The 22,434-nt window shown below is 45.9% G+C and overlaps 1 long non-coding RNA gene across 1 annotated transcript in view; it reads left to right on the forward strand.

Moving 5' to 3' along the window:
• Nucleotides 1–22,434, forward strand: part of LOC116837534 (uncharacterized) — a 47,616-nt gene continuing 25,182 nt past the window's right edge. Inside the window, exons 1-3 of the long non-coding RNA XR_004376714.2 lie at nucleotides 1–643; nucleotides 1,069–1,229; nucleotides 16,690–16,839. This is a non-coding gene — a long non-coding RNA (uncharacterized LOC116837534). The remainder of the gene's footprint in view (nucleotides 644–1,068; nucleotides 1,230–16,689; nucleotides 16,840–22,434) is intronic.

Genomic DNA, 22,434 nt, shown 5'->3' on the forward strand with positions numbered 1-22,434 from the left:
TTAGTCCCTTTGTGTGTTCATTATGATACAGCTTTTAATTTAATCACATCATATTTTTTTCCATAGGACACCTTCATTCAGATGGTACTCACTGAACAATCAGCTATTCAATATTTCTTGTCGCCCTCATTAATCAGTGTCCAGTCCTATGTCTTATTTACAGCACATCATCCAAACCTTACTCTGAATAAAATATTATTTATTTCCTATGGCACTCATCATTAGAGTATCTGAGTGCTTCATAAACATTAATGAATTTATCATCACAAAATCCCTGTGAGTTAAGGTGCTAATGTTATCTCCATTTTACAGATGAGGCACAAAAAGATTAAAGCCAAAATTGTTAAATGTCTACTAATTTTGAGGGCCCAACTTGAGACACGTATGGCCTGATTTTTTTTCAGAGTATTTAGCATTTTTATAACCCTTTATATAGTCAAAGCACAGCTCCTTTTGCCTTCAGTTGCAGCTGTGAGCACTCAGCACTTCTGCACTTCTGCAAATCGGACCCCAGCATCTCAAGTTGGGTACCAAGAAAATGAGGACCATCCAGTGGCCACCTATCAAAATTTTGGTTTAAGTGACTCGCCCAGCATCAGATAGGAACTCTGTGGCATGGGCAAAGATAGAATCCAGTCTCCAGGTGATCATTCAAGTGCCTTAACCATAAGACCAACCTTCTTCATCCCGCAGTCCCCTGCCTCATTCACTACACACCTTCTAACTTGTGCAACAAATGAGACAGGTTCTACAGACAGCCTCCTTCACTACACAACTCTGGTTCATCTCAGCCGTGGTCCATTCCATGGACTGAATAAGGAAGGAGTTTTGTGGCAAAATAGTATGTGATCTTACTTAAGCTTGTATCACAATACATGCACAAGAGGCATGAATTAAGGTTGCCAATTTTACAGTTTAACTGTATGTCTGGTATTTCCTAACTTCTGAGTGCTTGTCTTTGCAATTATAACATTCATTTAACATAGGGTTTTGTGGTTGGTTGGGGATTTTTTTTTTTTTGTGTATATATGCATGCATGCATTTCTACATGTTGGGATTTCTTTACAGGAAATTTTGACTTCCTAAAAATGTGCATACTCCTTGGAAATAACTACATTTCCCTGAATTTCTGAAGAATTGAAAGCTGAGGAGCAGCCCAAATCACAATGTCCAAGAGAATCTGTTGTTTAAACAGGTTGGCTGCTACTGAACCAGAAGAGGAGAAGTAGGTGAGTTTAAGACAGCTTCAGAGAGTGGAGATACCTATTTAAAAAAAATTTTTTTTTAAGCCATACACCAGAGGCAATGCCAGATTAATGCATTCTCCTGGTCCGTGCCAATACTTGTTGTCATCCCCTTACTCTCTTCCTTTGCAGAACAAGCTGTAAAACAGTGACTGTGATTTAATCTGTTTTTTTGTACAGTTCAGAAAAACTCAATTGATATTTAACAAATAAAAGACTGCCTACAGGCACCGAATTTAGCAAACAGGCAAAACAAGAATCTGCATGAATATTTTGGGAACAGTGTCTGAGGGATTGGAGAGCAACCAGGAAACCATAGCAAAATACATGACTGAAGCACATCAAAAAGAAGTAGAAAAATGTTATGAAAAGTCATCTAAATGTCTTGTTAGCTTCCCATTCACTATCCTATTTCCCTGCTCCTCAGCACTGGGCCTATCCTAAGAACTGGTAAACAGTCTCCAGAGATTTTATATAAGTCATGTCAGACACAGGTGTGAAGGATCATTTTACAGAGCAACTTAAAATTTCTAAAAGCAGCAAAGAATTCTGTGGCACCTTATAGACTAACAGACGTTTTAGAGCATCAGCTTTCGTGGGTGAATACCCACTTCGTCAGATGCATGTATTCACCCACGAAAGCTGATGCTCTAAAACGTCTGTTAGTCTATAAGGTGCCACAGGATTCTTTGCTGCTTTTACAGATCCAGACTAACACGGCTACCCCTCTGATACGTTAAAATTTCTAATGAGAACTGACACAGTTCAATTCAGAGATGAAATATCAAAATATTTAGGCTTTTACATGTAGCATCTGGATGTAGAGCAGATGTCCAGTGTCCCTCAGCTGTGCTCTCTGGCACATTGGGTCTGATTCTCTCTTGTCTCATTGTGTCATCATTTATACCTGTGCTAAGCAGGTGTAAGACATCACCCTTCTGATTGGGTAGCATTTTGTACTCACTTGGCACAGGTGCAAAATGATGGCACAAGGCCCATGGGAGTGGAGTCAGATTAATTTTTTTTCCACCATGCTACCCACTGTGGGTCTGATTCTTATCTTACACCACTGTGAATCTGAAGGCTATGGAGTTACACTTGTGTTAATCTAGTGGGCAGTGAGGTGGGGAGTGCAGAAGCTAGGAGAGGAGAGTGGTCGCTGGGGTGACTGAGGATGATTTGAGAGATGGAGTGTGAGGGGATAGAAATGGGGAGAAGTGAGAACAGCTTAGAGAGTTGGTGAAGGAAGAAGAGATAGGAGGAGGAGAGGCGAAAGGGTTGCTAGCCAGTGGTGTTGTCAGTTGTGACGAACAAGAGGGAGGCACTGTCTGTATAATTGCATGAGGAGCCTCTACACGCTCCCCTCCCACCAAGGAGTCCTGTGTGCAAGCTGGGAGAGAATAGAGTCCATCCATTAGTTAATGATAGTACAGCGTTCTGAAAGTATACAGTATTATGTCCAGGCTTGCTGTTAGGGTGATGCCGTGATGACTGCTGCCATCCATGTCACTTCTGACTCCTGCCCTTGGGGTGCCACAGGGGAACGCCTGGGCTGCAGTCAGAGTTGGCTAAGTTCTCCCCTTTCTGACAGCAGATGTTCAGCCATCCAAACAGGTTCAGGAAATGATTTGACTGGACCTGCAAAGGCGGGATTCAGTTTGGGAACCAAGTGAGTGACACATGCTGAGCAAGGCCTCCGTATCTGGAGCCTATGTGAAGCAGGTGGTGACTTGTCTGCTTGGAGCCCTGGGGAGAAGTTATTCTTAGATGAGATGTAACATTGAAGTGAGTTGATTTTGCCTCTTGGGGGCCTGGATACCACCTCCTGCCACTTCCCTCCCACCCCTTCCTTTCATTAACAGGGGAAGCATTAAGTGGGAATAATCAATGCCACATCTTGGAGAGCTGTGAGAGTAAACGGCTTGTCATATTTCTCTGGTTAGTGAAACTGACAGGGAGCAGGTGTCACGAGGCCAGGTTCTCCTCCTGCCAGATGCATTGACTCACCAATGCAACCCATGGCCCAATAGGTCACAAACTATCCACAGATTTCACTGATATGCACCAAGCCTCCAATGTGTGTGGCTTTTGCTACACTGAAGGGACTGGGGCCTTGCTCTCCTAGTCTGAGAGAGCAGGTTCATCACTATGAGCTGCTCTGGGGTCCGAGAGGTTATCAGATAATGCTGGACAGCCCCCAACCAAGAATAAACATGAATGCTAGCCTCTATACTTTCCTGAGTTCATGTTGCCATTTCCTCCTTTGCCCTGTGGCTGTTCCTCCTTATTCACTGAGATCTCTGTGAACCTCTCCATTTTAAATCAGCCACACATGTGGGGGCTGCTAATTGTCCCAAATGTTTTGGATAAGCACTCTCTCTCCTAGCCCAGAGCTGACTGGCTGCAACAAACTGAGCCCTGCTACATCAAAATGTTCCTGCTCCAGTGATCAGTCTGCTAGCCCAAGAGGGGGTAAGCCTCTCTCTCTCTCCATCTGCTGCTTGGTTTTTCTCATCTCTCACTGTGTCCACCCCTTTCATGCTCTCCCTTCTTTCACAGTCAGGCCTGGATGTTTAAAAGTAATTGTGGTCAGCATTTGTCATTAATCAGTTTTCATTTTTATTTATTTAAAAAATAAGAGGGGGGGGGGAAGAGAGAGAGAAAGGAAGCAGCAGCAGCAGGGCTATTGCAGATGAATAATGAAAAGATTCATCACAGCCATACCGGGATATATATATTTTTTGCAGCCAACCGAGACCGATTCCCATCACAGCTCGGGGACTCGTTCCACACAGCCACTCATTTTTCATGCTGGGGGGAAGGGAAAGATGGAGACAGTATCATTATGGATGTAACTGGGCTCTGAAGTGACTGGTCAAGGTTGCTGCTTCAGTCGCAACAAAGCTGCTTGTGGGAATTTTCTCTACACTGTGGTGTTGCTTGGCAAAGTGGCTGCCTTTTGCAGAAGATTTTCTCTTGCAAGAGGGTGAGTGGAAGTTTGTTTGCAGGGGAACCATTATATGGAGAACTTTCTCGGAGTTCTCAATTTGCTAGAAGAGGGTGAGATCTTGGATGGAGTGAGGCACAATAAGCTTGCTCCCTTTGTTTCTGAAAGGTTGGCTAGCACGTTAGGATAAGAACAGGGCACTTTTCCCCCACACTTTTAATTATTTATCTCCACTGCACATGTCCAATCTGCCAGTGATGCCAGCCTCAGCAACACCATCTTCCCCTTTGTCCAAGAAACATCTCTGTTCTTCCACCCCCTATCTTCTTCTCATTTGTATCTCTCCTGAAGGTATGCAGCTTATAAGGAACTACAATAGAATGACCAAAGGATCTATAAGGACAGGCACAGGTGGCTCTAGATCTTCTCTGACTGAGGCTTTAAGGCCCGGATCCTTAGATCCATGTTTGGATCAGAGGTCTGTTACCTTGAAGGGAGTAAAATTCCCTTTGACTTCAGAGTCCTCTAAACTGGGGAACTGGAAGCTCTCAGTGCCAGGGCCATCTTCTGCTGGTAAGGCCAAGTCTGCTAGGCTTCAGAGGCTTTCCTACTCCTGAGAACAAGTTCCAGGGCATGAATCTATTGGTAGCAAGTTGTCTTTGATACCGAGACCTTTATTGGATGTTGCTCTCAAGCAGGAAACAGGTGATGGTGGGATGCTCTTGGTACTGGGGGCTTCCTCAGGACCAAAGAAGCCCCATCTAAAGAGGACACTGTTGCTTTTCTGGAGGCGTTGGTTCTGCTTTTCCTCTTAAACACAAGAGGAAAAAGTCCTGGAGGGGGTCTGGTGTCCTGAACCCTGCACCACAACAGGAGAAGCAGAACCCCCACAGATCCAGGGGATGTCCAGGCATATCAAAGGCACAGGTTCCACCAGGTCAGGTCCAAAAGCATCTCCAACATTCTTGTGCCACTGATTCTAAAGACTCCAGGAGGATTGCTCTCTTTAGAGGGTGTATTAGTCACTCAGCACTGGTACAGGTCTGCTTGCCAGAGAGTGCCCACTCTTCTGCACAAGAATTGGAGAGGAAGGTTCACTTTCCTGCCTTGTACTCTTTCTTCTGGGGATTGCCTGGATTGGCTCTAGAGCCATCCAAGATGGGTTTAGAGGCTGACCTAGGTAACTCTCAGCAGAAGGGAGCTTCAGATTTCTTTATTTATCCTACTCCTGGATCTTTGGTAGGTTCTGGGCTAATTAAAAGGCCCAAGAGCTGGCTGTATCTTTTCCATTTGAGAAAAATACAGTTAAGATCGAGTTCTTAGGAAGTTCTGTTCTGCAGGTATCTTGGGGAACCATATCACCAGTTATCACATCTTCGTGCAAGAACAGCAATTCCAATTGTTTGATCAGATGCTACTTCTGTTAGACTATCTCCGAGGAGCGGAAGAAAGCAGCAAAGGACTTTGCCATAGAGGACTGCATGACTGCCAGCTAATGCTTTCTCTGCATTTTATGATGCTTCAAGTACCTCTGCAAGGACAGTAGCATCAGAAATTGCTCTTTGCAGGTATTCCAGGCTTAAAAATTCCATTTTCTTAGCTGAAGCAAAAGAAAAATTAGAAGAGCTTCCAATTAGCTAGGAGGATCATGTTAAGTACTAAAGCTGATGAGATCCTTGAAAAGTTGAAGAAAATCAGATCCATTGCTCTGTTAAGCCTCTAGGGCAGTCTCACCCTAGCCAGAGGAGGAGGAGCTCAGCTTCATCTTTCTTTGGGTTCCAGACTCTTCATCTTGTTCTCTCTATCTTCTTCTCCAGAACACCCAGCCTTGCCAACAGCAGAGGAACTAGGGTAAAGAAAAACACTTCTTCCACTGCCCATCTATTTTCATCTGCCCAGCAGATGTGACATGTCACTTTGTAGCTTAAATCCAGTCTATTTCCTCTTACCTTGTCCCCTTTGCTTCCCTTTCAGAGAGAGTTTGGCCCATTCCTTTGCGGCATACAGTGGAATTACAACAGATTGTTGGGTGTTGGGATTTGGGATCCCTCTTGCTGCAGAAGGGGATTCTCTGTTGAAGATGGGAGTTATCAAAGTGCCACGGCAATACAGAGGGAAGTGCTTCTACTCCGGCATTTGCTCATTTCAGAAATGAGAGACTGCTTTAGTCCTGTTATGAGTCGATGTTGAACATTTGCATCAGGAGGTGCAAATTCAACCTGCTGATCACCGGCTTCTATTATCTCTACCTTTCCACTCAAGACTGACTTGGGTCTGTCATGTATTTTTTACATCTCCTTCAGATCAGCTCACCGAAAGTAGCTTCACTTCTGTGTAGACAAGACACTACTGATGTGAAGACTTTTCCTTCCGCCTTTCTGTAGTCCTAAGGGTGTTCCCCAAGTGCTTGGCCAATGATTACAATTTATTTCAGGCATCAAAGCATCTACATGTAGCCGTACCTACATAACTGGCTGATTTCCACTTACATTCTCCAAGGCTTGTTACACGTAACATGCTGTGAGCCACTATTACCTCTCTGTCTCAGCTAGGATGAGTTTGGCTGGCAACAAGATGGTGTCAGCTCCCTGCCACACCAGCCTCTTTTCCTCACTGGCAAACTCGTCAAGGCAGTCCTAGCCCAGACCTTCCCTAGACGGTAATGATCAGTGAATTCCAGCCCCCAAGCTCCTCACAGGTGTTTCTCTGCAATGTACAGCCCCTACCACTGTGCATTCATAGAAGATAGTAAGTTTGCTGCTCTGATAAAGAGTCAGTACATCACAGCTAATTAATTTAACTGGGGTCATACATCCTTCCCTTCAGACCCAGCACTGAATTCATTTACAGTAAAAGTAAAACCAGTTTATTAACAAAAGTGCATGGATTAAGTGATACCAAGTAAAAGAGATTAAGGTAGAAAGAGTTACAAGCAAATAAAAGTGAAAACGCACATATAAAATCTAAAACAATCTAGCAAGATAGTCTTTGGCCTGGTCTACGTTACGCATTTAAACCGAATTTAGCAGCATTAAACTGATTTAACCCTGCACCCGTCCACACAAGGAGGGCCTTTATATTGATATAAAAGGCTCTTTAAACCAATTTCTGTACTCCTCCCCGACAAGAGGAGTAGCACTGAAATCAGTATTGCTATGTCGGATTAGGGTTTAGTGTGGCTGCAATTCGATGTATGGCCTCCGGGCGGTATCCCACAGTGCACCATTGTGACTGCTCTGGAAAGGAATCTGAACTCAGATGCACTGGCCAGGTAGACGGGAAAAGCCCTGTGAACTTTTGAATTTCATTTCCTGTTGCCAGCGTGGAGCTCTGATCAACCCGGGTGGCAATGCAGTCCCAAATCAAAAAGAGCTCCAGGATAGATGGTACGGGAGATCGGATCTGATGCTATATGGGGAGAAAAATCTGTTCTATTAGAGCTCCGTTACAGAAGACGAAATGCCAAGCATTTGAAAAAATCTCCAGGCTATGATAGACAGAGGTCACAGCACAGTGCTGTGTGACAAGCGTAACGGAAAGCCAAAGAATCGAATGGACGCTCATGGAAGGAGGGGTACTGAGGACTCCAGCTATCCCACAGTCCCCTCAGTCTCTGAAAAGCATTTGCATTCTTGGCTGGCTCCCCAATGGCTGAAGGTCAAACATTTTCCCGGGATAATATGTCGTCAATTACACCCTCCCCCCCCCGAAAGAAAAGGGGGGAAAAAACGTTTCTCCCCTTTTTCAGTATCACCGTATGTCTACTGCATGCTGCTGGTAGACGGGGTGCTGCAGCGCTGACACCAGCCCCCTTCCCGTGGCAGATGGTACAATATGACTGCTATCCATCGTCATCATGCCCGTGAGTGCTCCTGGCTGGCCTTGTGAGGTCGGCCGGGGGTGCTGGGTAAAATGGGAATGACCCGGTCATTCCGGCAGATGGTACAGAATGACTGGTAACCATCTTCAATAGCAACTGGAGGCTGAACTCTATCACCCCCCTCACGTCAAAGAAAAGATTCTGTACTGCCTGACTATCCTAGCAGCGGGAGGCTCGGCTTCCTCCCCCCGCCACCCTTTAATGTCCTGCCTGGGCTATCATAGCAGCTGGAGGCTTCTCCCCTCATTTTATCTCACTAAAAAGTCAGTGTTTCTATTCCTACATTTTATTACTTCATCACACAAATGGGGGACACTGCCACGGTAGCCCAGGAGGGGTTGGGGGAGGAGGGAAGCAACGGTGGGGTTGTGCAGGGCACCCCTTCAGAATGGCATGCAGCCTTCATTTCTGCGGATCTCTGTGGCTCTGACATGGAGCGGCTGTGCTCTCTGGTTCTCTAGTACACTTGCCCGCATATTCTAGCAGGACGACTAGTTTTAGACAAAACATAAAGAAGGGAATGACCGGGAGTCATCCCATTTGTCCATGCGCCCTCCGGCCAATCTCAGCGAGGCAGCCAGGAGCACCCATGACAGCAGTAGATGGTACAGAACGACTGATAACCGTCATCTCATCACCAATTAGAATGGCATGGCAGACGGTGCTATAGGGATGGTACCATCTCTGCTACCTTGCAAAGGCAAATGAATGCTGGCTGTGTAGCACTGCAGTACGCGTCTGTCCGAGCATCCAGTACACATACTGTGACAGTGACAAAAGGCAAAACGGGCTCCATGGTGCCAGCTATTGGCGGTCTGCCAGGGCAATCCAGGGAAAAGGGCGTGAAATGATTGTCTGCCGTTGCTTTCAACGGAGGAAGGATTGAGTGACGACTTTACCCAGAATCACCCACGACACTGTTTTTGCATTGGGATCTCAACCCAGAATTCCAATGGCGGGGGAGACTGCAGGAGCTATGGGATAGCTACAGGATAGCTACCCACGTGCATGCTCCGGAAATCGTACGCAGCCTCAGTGACGATGAACGCACCACGCCGAATAATGGCGAGTTGTCCGCGTGACTCGACTTTATACAATTCTTTACAAAACCGGTTTATGTAAAATCGCAAATAATCCAAGTGTAGACATACCCTTTGTTCAAGGTGTGGGTTGTTTTTTTGGCCCGCCCCCCATCTTCTTTCCAACCTTTTACTGGCCAGGACCCATCACAGAGATTAAATCACTTGGTTTCTTTGTCTCTGAGATGGGGTGGGACTCACCACTGCGGCGCCTCCTACTGGCTGTCTTGGGAATTAGCTCCACGCCCTAGTCTGGTGGTGTCTCACCCACCATCACCTCTGCTCCTGGATCCACGTCACTCCCAGGACCGTGGTGTCCTCTTCATCATACTGCCCTCCAGCTGTGCCACACTCTGTGTTCTCCCCTTCTGGGAGGACCTGCAATCTCCACCCAGCCCCTTCCCTCAGTGGCAAAGGCAGTCCATTGTCCCAGGGACACTTCCAATGTGGCACTAGCACCCTTTTCTGCCCTTACCTCAGGGTCTCAGCCTGTAGGCCCTAGTGGCCCTCCAGGAGCTCTCTCTGGCTCCCCAGTCCATGCTTGCAGCACTGAATTGTCCGAGGTGTGGGGGTTTCTTCCCCCTGTTAGGAGCCTGATCTTCTCCCACTCAAGCTCCAGTCATCTACTGAACTCTGCTCTGCCCTACAACCCTTCTTTTATGAGCCTGCCGGGCCATGATTGGCTACTCTTCTCAGCCTCTTTCTAACTGGCTGTCTCTGCTGCAGCATCCCTAGGACTGCTTTTAACCCCTTCTCTGCCAGTGAGGGGCAGCTGCCCCATCACAGTCTCCTTACGGCGAAGGATCACATAGGTGTTTGCTCCCCTCTCTTTGTAATTTGAAATGTATTCTTTTGAAGGGTAATCCCAGATAAAGCTCATTTGTCTGGAGGATATGGCTCCATGGTGATTCCTTCCTTGCTGAGGGTTGCTACTATGCAAATGATCTCTTCCTGCTGCAACTTCCCATTCAGATGAATAGCCTGTTGAATTTCCTACTCCTGGCTTGAGGTGTTGGCCTCTTTCCTTTTGTCAGGAGAAAACCTATTTATCAACTCCCCCGACATGTCTGGTTTAAACACCTTTTAGTCACATACTTTAAAGCATAATATCAGTGAGTATCCATAATTTCCCATACAGAATTGTAACATATATTTTACAATGATATTATTGACCAATGTGGTGGTTATTTTCAAATGATACCTCACAGCATAGGTGCTGACTCTGTTGGTGCTCCGGGGCTGGAGCACCTACAGGGAAAAATAAGTGGGTGCTCTACACCCACCGGCAGCCAAGGTCCCCTCACCCCCTCCACCTCTTCCTCCCCTGAGCGCGCCACGTCCCTGCTCCTCTGCCTACCTCACAGTGTTTCTGGCCTGGCTGTTGCCAAACAGCTGTTTGGTAGCATTAGGACTCTCCGGGAAGGATGGGGGAGCAGCGGGAATGTGGTGTGCTTATGGGGAGGAGGCGGGGAAGAGGCGTGGCTGGAGATTTGGGGAAGGTGTCAGAATACAGGCAGGGAGGGGGGGGACTTTGGTGAAGGGGTTGGAATGGGGGTGGGGCATGGGTGGGAAGTGGTGGGGCAGGGACGGGGCCTCATGGAAGGAGTGGAGTGGGATCGGGGCAAGGAGCAGTGGGGGGGTCGAGCACCCATGGGAAAGAGAGGAAGTCACAAGGCATATTTTGTACAGAAATCATTGCAGTAGTAGGTAGGGGTGTAAATATGGGGGTGCCTAGATCACAAAGAAATCCCTGCAAAATGATATGAGCTATGTTTTTTTCAGTCCCTAAGACCATGGATAGACTGCAGAAAACTGGGCCTGTTACTGACTTTGAGGGTATCCTGTTTCTAACAAGACCAGATAGTTCTGAGCAAGCTGTAAACTCTCTGTATGGATAAATATGCACCAACGTGGCTATGGGGAGAAGCTTCCCCCTAGCCCCAAAGAGTTAGTGGTTAGCTTATGAGGTTTTGCTCATGCCAAGTGCCACCTCCTCAACCACTCTAGTCAGGTGTTCTCTTTAGCAGTACATGTGATATGTTTGAGCTGCCTTTGCTGGGTTTTCATTTACCCAGGCTCTACCCATGAGATATTTACCTAGTGCTCTGCAAAGATCTGGCCTAAATGTCTGGCCTTAAAGTCTGAGTCTATGTTCGGGGTTTCCATTATTTGGCCCCTATTCCCTTCCCCCCCCCCTTCCCAGAATAAAAATCAGAAGGTAGATGAAGGGTGTTTTATTCCTATTTTGGTAGTGGTTGTCATGTTCTACAATAAAGTAGCATTTCTTGGACTCTGCTCTGCTCCCTCTTGCTAGTGCAGGCCCCAAAACCACCACCACAAGATTAAACATGAAAGAAGACCAATTCCCCAGTGCAGGGCATAGCTAAAATATTTCATGTTTAAATAACGAAGCTAGATTTTCTCCAGCCTTGATCAGTCTCTAAAATATTGCAGGTGAGAAAATTATTGCTCTTGCTGAAGGCCTGCTCTACAGCATATAATCTGCTGGAGCTCTCTCTTCCCAGCCGTGCAGGCTCTTCTCAATTGGAAATATTTAACACCCTATTAGTTTCTGATGTGTTCTTTAATATATTGGTGATTTCAGTGTTCCCTGCGGGGCCCCAGTTATGAGGATATAACTGGATGCAGGTTTGTATAACCTGTACCGAAATGCTTCAGTCCATCTGATACATGTTAGAACTGCCACAATGTGAGTTTGCATGGAAACTTGCTTTGATTCCAGGCGATGGTTGCTACAGTAGTGTTCACCTTCAATGCCTGAGACAGCAAGGGCTGTGTGAGTAGAAGCCATTCAACAAAACCAAAGAAAAATGGTACTCAGAGTCTGTGGCTTAAAAATGTTCTTTGCATTCTACAGAACAATTCATGGGCCAGTATGGTGCCTTGAGCTGCTAAGGCCTCATCATAGGCCCTACCTCTATTTGTATGACACTAACTCCCAGAGGCCCCAGCCGTGACTGGAATTTCATTGTACTGGGAGCTGTGCAGGCATACAATAAGAGACTGTCCCAGCCCCAAGAAATTTAGAATCTACTTAGGAACAAGACATGATGTGGGTGGAGAACACAAGGGATGGAGGTGGGAAAAACTTGGGTGATAGCAACAGGAACATATGGTTCCATAGATTACAAAACCTGCACTTAATTTTTGTTGTGTTTAGTAATGAGATGACTGCAAAAGAGAGTATATAAATTGCTAACAGGCCACTCATCTAGCCACTATCATTAGACACCATGCTAGAGGTGGGTCTTAGGAAGAGATTTGAAGGAGGACAAGGTATTGGCTATGCAAATTGATATGAGGAGGGCAGGCAACAAGGAAACAGGTGTGAAGACACTTGTGAGAGATGTGGACATGTACATGCTGGTGGCTGTCGTTGGTGGACTGAAGAAGGTGGATCATAAAGAGGAGAGATTAGAGGCAGATAAGCAGTGGAGAGATAAGTTATGAAAGACCTTGACTAAAAACGTGTGTTTGATGTGGGGGAGGAAAGGGAACCACTGGGGGGATTGCAGGAGGAGGGAATGTGACATGATCTATTCAGTAGAGGAGCAAGGATGCAGAAGTCAAGCCCGAAGTGGAGGAGGTTGCAGTAATCACGATGCAAGATGAAGAGGGCCTGGGTGAGTGTGTTTACCATCTGAATGCAGAGAAAAGGCTAGATCATGCAGATGTTAGGAAGGAAAATATGGCATGATTTAGGTGCATGGTGAATTAATTGTAGCTTCAGCCTATATGGGTTTCCTTCTCAAAAGCCAGACTACACTGGTGAAGTCCTGCCTGCCCTTTTTCTGCTGAGGACGATGAGCAGCTGACATAGGACAGCAGCAGTTTGTCCTGCTCCTGAATCATCTTCTCTGTGTGCTCTTTCTCAACTCCTGCTTGGGGACCGCAAGGGAAGACCTGGATAACAGTTTTGATGCACTTGTATAATCCATGGCTCTGCTAGATAGATGTTTTGCTGGTAACAGTGAAAGGGTGTTGGGCATCGTACTGGCCTTTAGTGTCTCACAGCCTTCTTCCTTTGTGCTTCCAATGCACCTAGCAACACACATGGGGGGATATTTTCCCCCAAAAGTGACCTGTAAAACCAATGAAGCAGGTTCCATATTTATCCTCTCTCAGCCTCTGGGACAGAACTGGGTACAATATACTCAAATTACACATCAGATGGTTTCTTCTGGTGCCAATGCTGAAAACTGTAGCTGGTACTTGAGAATCCAGCTGGGCTCTTTCTGTCTTTTATGTTAACCCGGAGAATAAGGGCTCTGTAATAGGAAGTTGGCTGCTGATTTTTTTTTTTCCAGATGTGTGCAGGGCAGAATTGAATCCAGCTCCTTCAGCCATAGCTGTTCAGAGGCAACAGGAGTAACAATATGTTGGTGTCAGTAAACTCAGCAGATGTGAAGTGGGGAGCAGAGAAGAGACTAAGAAGGAATCTTTTAAAGTCATTACTCTTGATGCACCCCTACTTTTATGCATTGCTTTTCCAGAGTGACAAGTATCATGTAACATACAGTTCCCTGAGTAGGCTATCTTGTCTATGTCACCAGCAGTTCAGCACCAAAGTGAGGGGAATAGAAATACCAAAGGTCTGTTACTGCATTCCTGTTTGAGTAGCAAAAGGCCTCATTTAGGAGTAGCCACAATCAAAGGGTTCCAGAACCATGGGCGGAAACATCAGGGGATCATTCTGAGTACATTGCATGTAGATCCTGTTCTTACAAGACACAGGAAATAAATTGAATGAAACATGCTTCATTAGTCCAGCCTGGGGTATGTCCGGGCATGTTACTCACTTGAATGGTGCTTCCATGGGATATACTATCAGGTAGAGGTAGATCAGTGTGGTGTTCCCTACTGGAGTCAGATTCAGGAACCTCTCTCCTATCCAGGCCATTTAGAGAGTGTCAAATCTTCTGTCTCTCCACCAAGCCTTTCCCTCTAGTCACTCACTCTCCCTAGATGGTGGGGAGGGTACAAAGGTACCCCATGGCAGTGAGAAGAAAGGAGAAGACATAATGATTTGGGGATGGTCTGTGAGTGGAGATAGAGAGAAGCAGGGCTGGCTCTACTGTTTTCACCACCCCAAGCAGCGTGCCGAATTGCCGCCGTGGACGGCGGGGGCAGTCTGTGTGCTGTTAGGATGGCACGCACGTTTCTGTGGCGGCGGCAATAAGGCAGCACCTTCTGTCTTCATCCAGAAGACAGAAGCTTCTTGCTGCGGACAGCCGAACATAGAAGCTGCCGCCACCGCGGAAACGCGCGTGCCGCCCTAATAGCACATGGACTGCCCCCTCTGTCCACGGCAGCAATTTGGCGCACTGCTTGGGGGCAAAAACACACGGACTGCCGCCCTTTGCAAATTGCCGCCGCAAGCACTTGCTTGGAATGCTGGTGCCTGGAGCGGGCCCTGGAGAGAAGGCACTGCAAAGCAGAATGCCTGTTGCTGCATCTGGACAGCTGCACACCACACAGCCCCATGCTTAATTCAGGACTGCCATGTAAATAACTAGAGCCCTGCAAATCTGCAGATATCTACTTTATGTCAACAGATATCTGCATCTGTGGATGTGGTTGCATTGTTTACCATCTTTGCAGCTCACCAATCAGAGATGGATCCAATTTTTTTTATCTGCCGAGGGCTCTAGAGCAGTGGTTCTCAATTGGGGGTCCGTGGCATGCTGGGAGGCTGCGGCTTCAGAGGATCTGCTCTAGGGCCTGAGGCTGCGAGTCCCAGTGCCCCTCATGGGGCTGGAGCCCCAAGCCGTGGCACCCAACCCTGTGGGGCTGAAGTCCCAAGCCTTGATACTCACAGCAGGGCTGAAGCCTGGAGCCCTGAATCCTGATGCCTCCTGCAGGGCTGAAGCCCAGAACCCCAAGCCCCCCAGGGTGCTGGAGCCCATAGCCCAGGGCCTCCACAAGGTTGAAGTCTTGATCTCTGGCACCCCTGGCAGGGCGAAAGCCAGGGGGATGGGCACCGCCAGGTCTTGGGGCTCCTAGCTTCCAATCTGTTAAAGGGACTGCCAGGGCTCAGGGCTTCCACCCCTAGGACCCACAGATCCCTTGAAACTGACCTGAGGCTCCCCTGGGGGTCATGCATGTCCAGTTGAGAACCACTGCTCTAAAGGCTGTGAGTGTGGATGCAGATACGTATAAAAGGTGGATTGTGGATTATGGGTTAGATACAATTTAATTACTGTGGATCAGATACAGATCCAAATTTTTGTATCCATGCAGGGCTGTATAAATAATCCTGACCCTCGGGACGCAAATTTCTTGGGTTCCCAAGAGACGTCTCTTTCCTCTCTACAGCAGCACCTGCTGGTATTCCCCCCCTTAAGGGCCTAATGGTGGTTCCCATTTCATGGGCTTTAGAGCTAGGTTGAGTCTACTTTGATCTAAAATGTTGCAAACAATAGTGTACTCAGTCCAGGTGTTACTAATTTATGCAGCAGTGGTGGCTAGCAGTAACAATTGAGCCAGTCCATATAAACTACAGGTCCCAGATTATAATGCCCTATCTTGAGCTGAGTGGCCTCACCTGAAAACAAGATGGAGCATTGCATTCTGGGACCTGCCGTCCTTACAGACTACGTCTCCATATAGTGCTGCCATCTGCTCCGCTTAGGGGCAGCATATCCTCTCCATGCAAGTATCCTGCAAAGTACCAATAAAGAAAATCTAAAATGTTTTTAAAAATGAATCCACAATATTTAAAGGAATATTAGCACCTACATTTGCACAATGGAGAGGGGGAGAAATGTAGCTATTTCCCCACAATTGATATTAATGGGAGTCGCCCCAGCTTCCTCCCCATCATTTTATTACAACTTCTTAAAGGCCACATGTTTGTCTGATCAGTCCTCCTGGCCGAGGAAGACTAGAGATGCTTCAGAGGGTGTAGCCACAAAGTAATCCCAACGACATGCAGGCTAAGCCCCTGCCTCAGTGGCTCCCCTAGATCACCGCTGCCCCAGGGATAGACTCCAGTCCTGACCTCTGCTCTCTAGACTGCCACTCTGGCCTTATATAATTTTCTTCAATGTAGGTTTTTTGGGAGTAGTACAAGTGGCTGCTCTTGTAATGAAGTAGGGCCTCCAGTGCACAGATACATCATTGCCAGGGACAATAGAACCTGGGACCTTCAAAACTCAAAGCACAAGCCCCAGCCCTTTGAGCTAAATGAGTAAGTCCCTTTGCTATCAATAAATGACTGGTTGTTATCCTTACTGGGGCTAGACAATAGCAGGAGACATGATTCCATGCCCCAAGCCCAGGAGTTTCTTTTCTTGTATTCCAGTACACTCCTTGTTGGCAGTCTCATTTGAAAGGCCAAGATCTGAATAGGCCATGGAGACTGAACTCCAGGGTAGAGCTGAGACCTGTGGGTGGCTGTGGTGTCAGAAAGCTTGCTCTGGGTGCATGTGCTATATTTGTTCTGAGGATGAACAGAATTTCAGTCTGGAATCTTGCACCATCACAAAATTTGCATGAAAAGTAAAGTTTTTTTTGCAGGTTCACCTCTGATTTAACCGGCACTCCTGCCTTCCCAAATGAGACTGGACTTTTCCCTAATGCCAAGGACCAGAGGCTGGGATGGGCATGTTTGCAAAAGGCATCCTGGTGCGTCATCTGTCCGTTCCTGTATTTCCATGTTTCCCTCAGGTATGTGGCTGGGGGAGTGGGAGAACTGAGCTGCTTGGTTTGACCTTGTTTTGTTTTTTATTCTCTTTGCACATGCCCCTAATTGATCTTGAAAAGAAGGGACAGTTAAAGAAGATGTTAAGGTGAAATGAAGCCATAACTGCGCCTGGAGACTTTTATTAAGTGTGGCAAAGTTCCCTGGGCAGCGTTGAAATTGTTTATTGATTTTGGTATGGCTGGGTGCTCTGGAGTAATCGCCCTCAGAACCGCGCGCACGAGAGGGAGAGAGAGTGAGAGAGAGAGTGCTCCTGCTTCATTTGGTCTCAGCTGTCTCCAGCACCAGGCTGCTCCCTCCTATTCTGGGGTTTTGCCTCTTTTAACCTGTAAATAAAAAGCCACAGCTGTCCCTAGTTAACTCTTGTGGTGTTCAACTCCTAACAGCATGAGGCTTGGTGCTGCTTGACCGTGCTGATCCCAGTGCCTGTAAATTGCCTTCAAAAGAGGCAAGGGAATTATTTTTGAAATTTTTAACTGGGACAGACTTTTGTTGTTGATGGTTAAATTGCCCTTCTGATTGGCTTTTACAGAGAGGAATCTTTCTATGTCAGCCAGCCATGTTCTTCAGCTCTGAGCCTAGTTAACTGATGGGTGGGTCAGCTTTGTGACAGGCATATGGAAAACATGCTCTGTGTTTCATCATTAGCTTCAACAGGAGTCATAAAATCATAGGATTGGAAGGGACCTCGACAGGTCATCTAGTCCAGGCCCCTGCACTCATGGCAGGACTATGTATTATCTAGACCATCCCTGACAGGTGTTTGTCTAACTTGCTCTTAAAAATCTCCAATGATGGAGATTCCAAAGCCTCCCTAGGCAATTTATTCCAGTGCTTAACCACCCTGACAGGAAGTTTTTCCTAATGTCCAACCTAACCCCCGCTTGCTGCAATTTAAGCCCATTGCTTCTTGTCCTATCCTCAGTGGTTAAGAAGAAGAATTTTTCTCCCTCCTCCATGTAACAACCTTTTATGTACTTGAAAACTGTTGTCATGTCTTCTGTCTTCTCTTTTCCAGACTAAACAAACCCTATTTTTTCAATCTTCCCTCATAGGTCATGTTTTTTAGACCTGTAATCATTTTTGTTGCTCTCCTCTGGACTCTGTCCAATTTGTCCACATCTTTCTTGAAATGTGGCACTCAGAACTGGACACGATGCTCCAGTTGAGACCTAATCAACGTGGAGTAGAGCAGAAGAATTACTTCTTGTGTCTTGCTTACAATACTTCTGCTAATACATCCCAGAATGATGTTCACTTTTTTTGCAACAGTGTTACACTATTGACTCATATTTAGCTTCTGGTCTGCTATGACCTCCAGATCCCTTTTCATAGTACTCCTTCTTAGGCAAGCATTTCCCATTTTATATGTGTGCAACTGGTTGTTCCTTCCTACGTGGAGTACTTTGCATTTGTCCTCATTAAATTTCATCCTTTTTACTTCAGACCATTTCTCCATTTTGGAATGTTCTGGGCTAGTGCCAAATTCCACCACTTGTTCACTGCTTCCTTCTCTTATCGGCTACCCCTCTGCATCATAGCACTATAGCTGTAGCTGGTGCTGGGTGGGGGTTGGGATGCTGTCCATGGTACTGAAACCAGGACACCTCTCTTGTGGGTACTCTAAGACCAGCAGACCCTCAGTCTCTCTTCTGAATTCCCTCCTCCCCCTTTGAGATGTCTTTAGTCTGGGGTTTGCTGGCTGGAATGTCAGATGCAGGATCAAGGCATTGTTGCTGGAAAGGGTCCATGTTGCAGCCAGATCTTCATCCTTGTACAAAAGAGAACGCCACATCTCAGTTACTGCATCCGGGGTACTTCACACCACTGTCTTGGCAGGCAACAGATTCCACATCATTTGGCTCACATTAAGGGTCATGCATGCCACTGTCCTCACACTAGAGATGTGCCGCACCACCTTCATTGTACAAAGGCCATTTAGCTCTTTTGTCATTGCATGAGGGACTGAGCTCAGACTAAAGGACTATTCCGTACAGGCTTTATTTCTTTACCTTTCCTCCTTCGGCTCTGATTAGCATGGGAGGAGAGAGGGCAGGGTCCTTGAGTTTAGATTATTCCCCACATTCTCTGATTTAACCAAAGAATTATACTGCAGAGCTCTCAGTACCCCCTCTCTCTGCAGGCAGAGTCCAGTTAATAAATTGAGAGGGACGTAGGATTTTTTCTTCCTCCCCTTCATTCAAATTTTTTATTCCTGCTTGACCTTCCAGATGACATACATTGTCTTAATCTCTTTCCCTCGTACCATGAGTTGATATCAGATTTCTTAGAATGGTGTGGACACTAAGTGAGGGCCGCTCAGCTATAAGTTTTTATGGGGATAGGCAAATGGAATAGATCTCAAGTCTTGACTCTTCCCTGAGCAGTTCACTTGTAGGACTTCCTAGAACCTGCAGAGCTTTGGTACTATTATCATATGACACTGGAGGTATTAAGAAAAAAGAAACAGACCAAGACACTTTCCTAGTAATCTGTACTCTAATCTGAGGAGAGGAATGGGATCTTGAAGCCAGAGGAAAGCTGAAAGCCGTGAACTTCAGGTTTTATGTGCCGTAAACCAAAGATTACAGGAATAAGAGTAGACCTTGTATGGGTTGTAGGAATCTAATTTATGAACTTGATATCTTGTACATTTCTTTATTAAAAAAACAAGGAGCTGTTTAATAAAAAAAAATTAAATTAAAATCGTTTGCTACAATAAGTAACATAAATGTTAGACAAAATATACCCAGTATGCTACAACTAAAAAAAAAAACCCAAGCTTTAAAAAGTATGGAAATAGGATACATCAATGTAGATAATTATTTGAATATCCCTAGAGCATTCTTTGACAAAAATGACATGTGAGTATTAGCATTACAAACTCCAATAGCAATCTTAATTCTGATCCTTTTCATCTTTTTATTCCTGTATAATACAGTTGTTCAAAAGTTTGTGTAATAAGTATGGTATAAGGACAATGAATAGTTTTAATGTTGGCACATCTGCATTTTGACTTGAGAATGTGAATATTGTAAGAGGATTTGCATCTATATATACATTATCTTAACTTGTCATTGCCATATTTTGTAATGGTTAGGGGCTTTTAATTATAAAGCTTTTGTACTATCTTCTCTGTAGTAGCCTTTGAGCACTGTGTGAAATATTGTCATTGCAGTGCCAGATTTCATCACAATTCCCCAAGGATTTTGGTGAAATTTTTTGAAAGTCACCAATTTTTCACTGGTACTGAAAATAAGTGCAGGTATATAATACATACATAATGTTTGTAATTGGCAGTACTGAAATTGTTAAAGGGATTTAGTCACTCTTTTTAATAATCTTCTCAAGTGTATCTCATTTAGTTTTGGTTACAGCTACAAAAAGTCCTTACAAAGTCCTGGTGAACCAACTGCCAACTTCTGCCGTTGATTTGTGCCAAGACTTTATCTTACTTCTCTTGCTGCATGTATCAGGGATTCTGTAGCCTCCACCTGGGGAAGAACAAGCTGGTTTTAAATTCCTCAGTCCAACACCTCAGTCTGAAAGAGTTATTTTTAACCTGTCCTGACCCCTGTTTGAACAAGAATAAAATAGAGATTGGGCAGAATATGACACAAATCAATAGGTTATCCCAACAGATGTGATCTTTGGTGCCAGTATGCCTTGGACACTTGCTGCAGTAACACAGATAAATGGTGATTTGTTAACACTGTGATCGAGGGACTGGGTGGCTCAGTGGATCAGGCAGTGACCTTTAATCACTGGGTCTCTGAGCTCTGAACATTGAGATGCAATCGCAGTCTGATATTGGGAAGAGAAAAAAATTCCAGAGGATTGTGTGGTTTTGGTTCAGTGCTAATCACACTGCTTGGCACAAAACAAACTACAGTAAAACCTCAGAGTTACAAACACCTCAGGAATGGAGATTGTTCATAACTCTGAAAAAAACATTATGGTTCTTTCAAAAGTTTACAACTGAACATTGACTTAATACAGCTTTGAAACTTTACTGTGCAGAAGAAAAATGCTGCTTTCCCTTTTTTTTAGTAAATTATGTTTAACACAGTTCTGTACTGTACTGTATTTGTCTGTCTATCTTTGTTGCCTGATTGCATATTTCTGGTTCCAAATGAAGTGTGTGGTTGACTGGTCAGTTTGTAACTCTGGTGTTTGTAACTCTGAGGTTCTACTTTACTACAGTCATTTAAAATAGAAAAGAGTCTCTGATACCAGCCTTTTTCAACAGGAATTGAATGCAGCATTCCCATCCTATTGTATCTCATCCCAACCTCTCCCAGGAGGAGGGAACTATAGGAAATCAGATGGGAACTGTAGCTGTAGGGAGCTCCCAGCTGCTTCAGTCCCAGTCTCCCAGTTGCTTTAGGGAATAGCCCTGGTGGGGCTTTCCGAGCCTGTCTTTCCAAGTAGGAGGCACACTTGGAAGAATTTGCAGTAGCTCTCAAGGTAGGGGAACTTAGATTGTTGCTTTGTCAGATGTTTGAAAGCAGCTTCCCTTCTATTTTCTGGGAAGGGTGAAACTTTTTGGTTTTTAGCTGTCTTGAGCCTTGATCAGCTTTGGAAGGAAAGATGGAAGAGTTATTGAGAGGAGCAGAGCTATAGGGAACAGCAGGAATACTGGCTCCTTGCTGTCCCAGATAATGTCCCCAGGTCTCAACTCACTCCTGTTGTGCCCCTGACAGCCTCACCAGGTAGCCAGCTTTGATTTAGTCATTGAAGATAGACAGTCAGCCACTTTGACAGTGGATGCCCCTGTCAGTATATTACACATGGTGTGCTCTTCTCCACATGCTGCTCAGGGTGTGGGGGAATGAGGCTTTCTTGAGCATTTTCAAGGTAAAGGATGAAGAGCTCCCACATTTGTCTGTCTTCTTATTCCTCTTCCAGTTAAAGTAAAGAAAAGCTGTGGGATAGTCTCCCAGTTCCGGGCAGTGACATACACCAACATCCTTGTACTGGGCCAATGACTTTAAGGAACAGGGTAACGATACTAAGCACTTCTACAGCATGATAACATGTTCAAAACCCTTTTCATCACTAGTGGGCCTGCCCAGTGGCACGTGGGGGCCATAGCACTCACACTTGCAGGGCCCTCTTCACGTTTCTCTGCAGCCCATGCACCAAGCATGGACTGAGCAGGGTTTTACCTTCAATTACTGTTCCTGGATCCTGGGGGTTGCTGTGGAGCAGGATATGAAGGCAGCCAGGCAGTCTTTCTGCCTGCTTCCTTTGAACTGCTCTCTATTCCCCCTGCTGGCTTGCAGGTGGCAGTAGGGTTACCACCTGTCCAGGATGGCTTCTTGTTTGAGCTGCCTGTCCAAGTGCCCAATGCACTGCCAGCTGTCCTGTTTTATGGGCTCAGGATCATCCTGCATGTCCCTGTTTTTGTACTTCTGAGATGGAAAGGGACGGGGGGAAAGAGGCTCCCTCAGTCTGTGCCCTACTAGCCGGGTAGGTAAGAGGCCAGTGGGGGGCCAGGCTAGGTCAGGGACTGGACTGGCGTGTGAGATAGGAGGCCGGAGGCACAGACGCAGAACATG

Source organism: Chelonoidis abingdonii, chromosome 4 (assembly GCF_003597395.2).
Source record: "Chelonoidis abingdonii isolate Lonesome George chromosome 4, CheloAbing_2.0, whole genome shotgun sequence".
Taxonomy (NCBI): Eukaryota; Metazoa; Chordata; order Testudines; family Testudinidae; genus Chelonoidis; species Chelonoidis abingdonii.